The sequence below is a fragment of the Myotis davidii genome, unplaced genomic scaffold (assembly GCF_000327345.1).
Source record: "Myotis davidii unplaced genomic scaffold, ASM32734v1 scaffold290, whole genome shotgun sequence".
Classification (NCBI taxonomy): Eukaryota; Metazoa; Chordata; class Mammalia; order Chiroptera; family Vespertilionidae; genus Myotis; species Myotis davidii.
Window position 1 is genome coordinate 1406664 of NW_006285049.1, and position 6086 is coordinate 1412749.

General features: G+C 44.6%; 1 protein-coding gene across 1 annotated transcript in view; it reads left to right on the forward strand.

The window, feature by feature from the left end:
* Positions 1–2533: 2533 nt before the first annotated feature.
* Positions 2534–6086, forward strand: part of DDX23 (DEAD-box helicase 23) — an 18401-nt gene continuing 14848 nt past the window's right edge. Inside the window, exon 1 of the mRNA XM_006755475.2 lies at positions 2534–2625. The gene's annotated coding sequence lies outside the window, so the exon portion shown is untranslated. The remainder of the gene's footprint in view (positions 2626–6086) is intronic.

Sequence of the window (6086 nt, forward strand, 5' to 3'; positions counted from 1 at the left end):
CGATCAAGCTCACAACCCTGGCAGGTGCCCTTGATTGAAATCGAACCTGGGACCCTTCGGTCCACAGGCCGATGCTCAATCCACTGAGCCAAACAGGCTGGCTACCCATTTTTATTTATTTTTAAAAAAACATATTGATTTCAGAGAGGAAAGGAGAGGGAGAGAGATAGAAACATCAATGAAGAGAGAGAATCATCGATCGGCTGCCTCCTGCACGCCCCCCACCCGAGCATGTGCCCTTGGCTGGAATCGAACCCGGGACCCTTCAGTCTGCAGGCTGACTCTCTACCCACTGAGCCAAACCAGCTAGGGCTAGGGCTACCCATTTTTAAAGATGAGGAATGGAAATCTGGAAATAGGAAAAGAGCATGGATTCTGAAGTTGAATCCTGGCTCCATTCTTTTAACTATGTGGCCTGTGAAGGCATAATTAATTTTTCTGGGCCACAATCTTATCAGTAAAATACTGTTATTAGAACTCAGGAAAATAAGGAAGGTAAGTTAAATGTCCAGCACAGAGTTGGGCACTTAGAAGATTTTCAGTAAATAATAACTGCAGCTATTAAAGATTCATCTACAGCTTTGATCCGATTGTTAGCTGGGTTTGCATTCTGTGAGTGGAGAGCCCTCCAGTGTCCACTGGGTGAATTGCACATAATAGGCTACTTTCCCTTCAGTTCTGTCTCTGGGGTAAAAGTGGCGGCAGATCAATGGCGGCAGAACTCAGAGCAGAAGGGTACCTCTCCCAGGAGAACTTGGGCCGTTGTGCATGATGCTCAGGGCTTTAGAATTATTTGCGTCTATCCAGAGGCTCTGCTTGAGGAGAACTGAACATATATTCAGAGAGAAAAGCCAGCCCCTACAGCTATAAGGGATTGAAACAAAAAAGCTGCCTGGCTGGGTGGCTTGGTTGATGTGTCATCTTGTACACCAAAAGGTTGCAGGTTCGGTCCCTGGTCAGGGTACATATTATGTTTCTATGTTCCTCTCCCCCCCCCACCCCCCGGTTTCCTCTCTAAAATCAATAAATATATCCTCGGGTGAGGATTTTTAAAAAGCTGATGATGGGAAATGGGAAGGAAGGAGGCATTAGATACTTCCTGGTATCTACTTAAGCCCATTCTAGAAGTTGCAAGGAACTGTGAATGATAAGACCAAAGAAAAACAAAGTGAACACACAGTTGGGGGAGTGTGTGTGTGTGTAGGGGGAACTCGGTGGAGGACTGAAGTGGGAGGGGGGTGGAATATGAGGAAGAAAGAAGCCAGGGTCCTATCTGGAGTGTTGAGAAAACATGTGCCACTGCCCAGAACTTTGGAATCTGTTGTGTGGCCTCATTTTGAGTTGTCTCAATAAAGGAGTTATTATCGTGGGTTGCTAAAACGGTCTCCTAAACCTGGGATAGTCCCAAACAATGAACAGATCCACCTTCATTGTGAAATACTCAGCTACCCCTGTAACCTAACTTTTTTTTTTTTTTTAATATATTTTATTGAGTTTTTACAGAGAGGAAAGGAGAGAGATAGAGAGCTAGAAACATCGATGAGAGAGAAACATCGACCAGCTGCCTCCTGCACACTCCCCACCGGGGATGTGCCCGCAACCAAGGTACATGCCCTTGACCGGAATCGAACCTGGGACCTCTCAGTCCCCAGGCCGACGCTCTATCCACTGAGCCAAACCGGTCTCGGCCTAACTTTTTTTTTTTAAAGAGGAGAATGTTGATTTATTTTATTTTATTTTTTTAAAATATATTTTATTGATTTTTTACAGAGAGGAAGGGAGAAGGATAGAGAGTTAGAAACATCAATGAGAGAGAAGCATCGATCAGCTGCCTCTTGCGCATCTTTTTGACGCGAGGGCCACCCTTGAGTCAAAAAGTTTGCCCACCCCTGGGATATTCACATTACAATCAATAAGGCATTTAATCGAATGGGATGACTTATACAATTTAGAAAATCAAAGTAACTTTTCTATTGTTAAACAAAGCAAATAAGCACAGAAGCCAAACAGCAGGATTAAAGTTAAACTACAGTTTCTACCTGAGATGATTGCTACCATACTTCAGTGCCCGAAACCAAGGTACATGCCCTTGGTGGGAATCGAACCTGGGACCCTTGAGTCGGCAGACTGACGCCCTATCCACTGAGTCAAACCGGTTAGGGCTGTAATCTAACTTTTACTGGTATTTGTCCACCTATGAAGTGGGACTAATAATCTCTCTCACAGTTATTTTTGTAAAAACGCTTTCCACAAAGGGAAGTAAGCCACAAGCCATGGTAGTCGTTGGCTACAGTTTCTAGGAAGACCAGCATATTCCAAGAAGAGGGCGCTGGGAAGGAGCCTTTTGCGGGAAGCCCACCCACGGAAAACTCTTCCGCTGGCCGACTCAGATGTTTGGCGAACTACATTGCCCAGCAGACTCCGCGCCCCGGGGTTGACGCTGGCGCCGTGCATTCTGGGATTGGTAGTTCTGGAGCTCTCATGGGCAAGTGCAGCCAGTATGAAGAACTCGCCTTCCCAGCTTGCCGCGCGGTTGTGGGGGTGCATCTCGCCGACCCGGAAAAGGGAAAGATGGCGACTGCTGGGCGACGTTGAGGCCGCGTTGGGCGGTTCAGAGTCAGAGTGGTGAGTCCCGGGCGATGGAGGCGGTTCCCACGAGCTTGCACAGAGGGCACGAGTGGAGGCACGGCGGTGGCCCCTGCCTCCGGGACCAGGCGGGGAAGAACGGCCCAGGGAAGGGGCCTGAGCCCAGAAGGCTCTAGCCGGCAAGAGCGAAGGGGCGCGGGCCCCAGAGGGTAGTGTTGGTTCTGGGGAGCGCAGGCCAGGTCCCATGGCACAGCATCTGGGATGCCCCCCGTCTGACCTTATTCCTTCATGTTTTGAGTAGCCCTTGCTCCAGCCAAACTAGGACCCTGGCTTTTCTCCCAGAACCAGTCATGCTTTCCCGCCTCTGCGCCTTCTATATTATTTCTTTTTCCCGGAATGACTTTTTTTCCGCACCCTCAATTACACATCTTTAAATTCTACCTATACTTAAATGCTAAAAGCCACTTCCTCTGCAGATGTTACAAATGAAAGGAAACTTATTTGAACTCATGCAATAGATACTCCATCTGAGCCTTCATCTTGGTATGTGTCTCATAACCTGCATTGTTCTGCAGAACAAACTTCCTGATTTCCTTTTGTAACTCTCACAGCACCTAGCGCAGTGCCTTGTACATAGTGGATGTTTGACAAAAACTTCAACAACAACAAAAGAATGTGCCCCTGCCCTACAAGAACTGGGGAACTCAAAGATCTGGAGATTTGCAAGGACGGCTGCTGAAGCAATGGCTAGGGTGTGCCCGTGATAAATGAGTAGAACTTGGAATACAAGTTGCCTGTGTTTACTGTCTTCTCGCTTCTCATTCTCTTCTCAACTCACTCCACTCAGGCTTCTACCCCAGTGCCATCGAAGTAGCTCTTGTCAGGGTTACCAGCCACCTCCATTTTTCGAGATTCAAGAGTCACCACCCCTCTATCTCCTCCACTTGGCATAGCTAACTACTCCCTCCTGGAAACCTGCTTTGGCTTCTGTGATTTCCAGATCGTGGAAATCCCCTTTTTCCTCCTTTTACTTTACCTACCTCCCCACCCCCCACTCCTTTCTCAGTGACATTAGCTTCTTTCCAGCTTTTCCTCCAAATGTCATAGTGTTCCAGAACTCAGCCCTGCGTTCCTTCTGGTTTGTTTTCTTCTTTAACCATACTGCCTACTTAAGTGTTATCACTTAGTGTCCCATGGCTTTAAAAAACATCTAAGCTTCAGTGACTTACATTTTTGTCTCCACGGTCTCTGTTCTGAATTCCAGAGTTGCATTTTCAGCTGCCTTCCTGCAATCTCCATTTGGTTTTCTTGGCTGACATGGCCAAAAGGAAACGTTATTTCCTCTTAAGTCTCCTCACTCCCTCTCTCCCAGTCTTTGTCAGTCACTGATGGCACCAGGAACCACTAGGTTGCTCAAACCATAAATTTAGGAGCTGTCGCTGTGTCCCTTTCCCCTCTCTCCCTTCTTTATTAGTACGTCCTGTCAGCTCTGCCTCCAAAGTATACTCTGAAGCCGTCTACTTTTCATCCTTCATTGCCACTTTCCTAGAACAAGCCTCTGTCATCTCTTGTCTAGACTACTATAATAGCATTCTCAATGCTTCTGTTTCCACCCTTTTAAAAAAATACATATATTTTTTTATTGATTCCAGAGAGGAAGGGAGAGAGACAGAAACATCAATGATGAGGGAGAATCATTGATTGGCTGCCTCCTGCACGCTCCTGACTGGGGATGGAGCCTGAAATCTAGGCATGTGCCCTGACTAGGAATCAAACCACAGCCTCCTACTCCATAAGTCAACGCTCGGCCACTGAGCCACACCGGCCAGACTCACACAAGTCTGTTTTTAATTGGCAAACACGCTAAGCTACCTGCCCAGTCCCTTAATAATTGCTTCTACCCAGTAAGTTCTTTTACCTGTTTTTTGTAGGCTCTTTCCCATCATTCAAATCTCAGCTTACAGTGTTTAAAAAAATTCTTTTCCTGCACTTTCTTGTCTCTTGCTCATACCTCTCCCCATTATATCTGTTTTATTCTCTTCGTTAGTTCTTATTGCTATTTGAACTTATTACTTAACTGTTGTCTGCTTTACTGGAATTTAAGTGTTAGAGATCTAAGGCTTTGTTTTGTTTATAGGTATATCTCTGGTACACAGAACAGTTTCTGGCACCTATCAGGTGCTTGAGTAATATTTATTGAAACAATTAATGATGTCTAGGATGCTTTCTAGACAAAATAGCCTTTCTTATGGAGTGTTTTCTTAGGGCTGTACGTGGTAGAGACTTCAATATAATTTGAGGTACTGATATAGAACATTCAGTCATTTCTCAGGCAGTCGTGAAAATGGGATGTTTCTCCACCTTTTGAAAGTGCTACTTGTTCATTTTTCTTTTCTTTATAAGTTCTCCCTTCTTAAAGATACATGACAGCGTATGCTGTGGGAAAAGGGGGTTGTAACCTAAAGCTTAGGAGACTGATATTCTAGCTGAACCATTTGAGGCTAAAATAAGTTCTGAGAAATTTATCCCAAGTTGGGGATGGAGATGATGGTTGTGATGATGATGATGATGATGATGATGATGGGGTGGAGGCAGATTCAGACTTGCTGTTGTTTTAGCAAGTGAAGTGAGGTAGATTTTGTAGTCTGAAAGACATTTGACAGTGTGGCACGGGACTTAATTTCTGCGCAAACCTTTCATGGGACCAGGTAATGATTAAGACTGTGAAAATCTGAGTAGGGAATGCCAGTCAGAATGTCTACAACCTGTAGTTTTTGGTATCTACCTTTCTTGTTTCTTCTGATATAATTACAGGTTTATAGAAAGTTGCAAAAAAATAAAAGAAGTTCATGGAGGTACTATGTACCCTTCAAGCTTTTCCCATTGTATAGCTAGAAGTACCTTTCTGTTTCTCCAGTTAAGTTTAGTTTTTCCTTGAAATGGTAACTATAATGCCAAATCTCAAAGTTAGACAGCCCTCCCCCGTTTTGAGCTTTTTTTTGTGAGCTCAAGAGAACATATCCCCTTAGGTTTGTGTGTTGACTGATCTGGTGGGCTGGCAGACCTAACAGACTCCTAAGATAAGCAATACAGGATGTTTCTAGAAGTAGGAGTACACTAGTTATTTACTAACATCTCTTTTAATACTCTTGCAGTCTAAATTTAAAACTAATGTATATTAGTTATATACTTTTAGATATGAATATATACAAAAACTAACTGCTGGAAGCCGGTCCATCCTTCTGCTTGACACAGTCGCAGCAGGGAAGAAACATCTGCACAGCGTATGTTTCAAGGGACCTGGTGTATATGGCATACTGTTCTTAATATGTTTGCTCCCCTTCTTGGAGCTATGTGTTTTAAACAGGACCACCTCCCCGAGAAAGGTTGTTTCCCCAGGTGAGGATTTTTCCCTGGAGTTAGGGAGGGAATAAAATCCCTTCACTAAGTGACAGGCGGGTAATTAATATCTTTATGAATAATCATGCTTAAGCTAAATA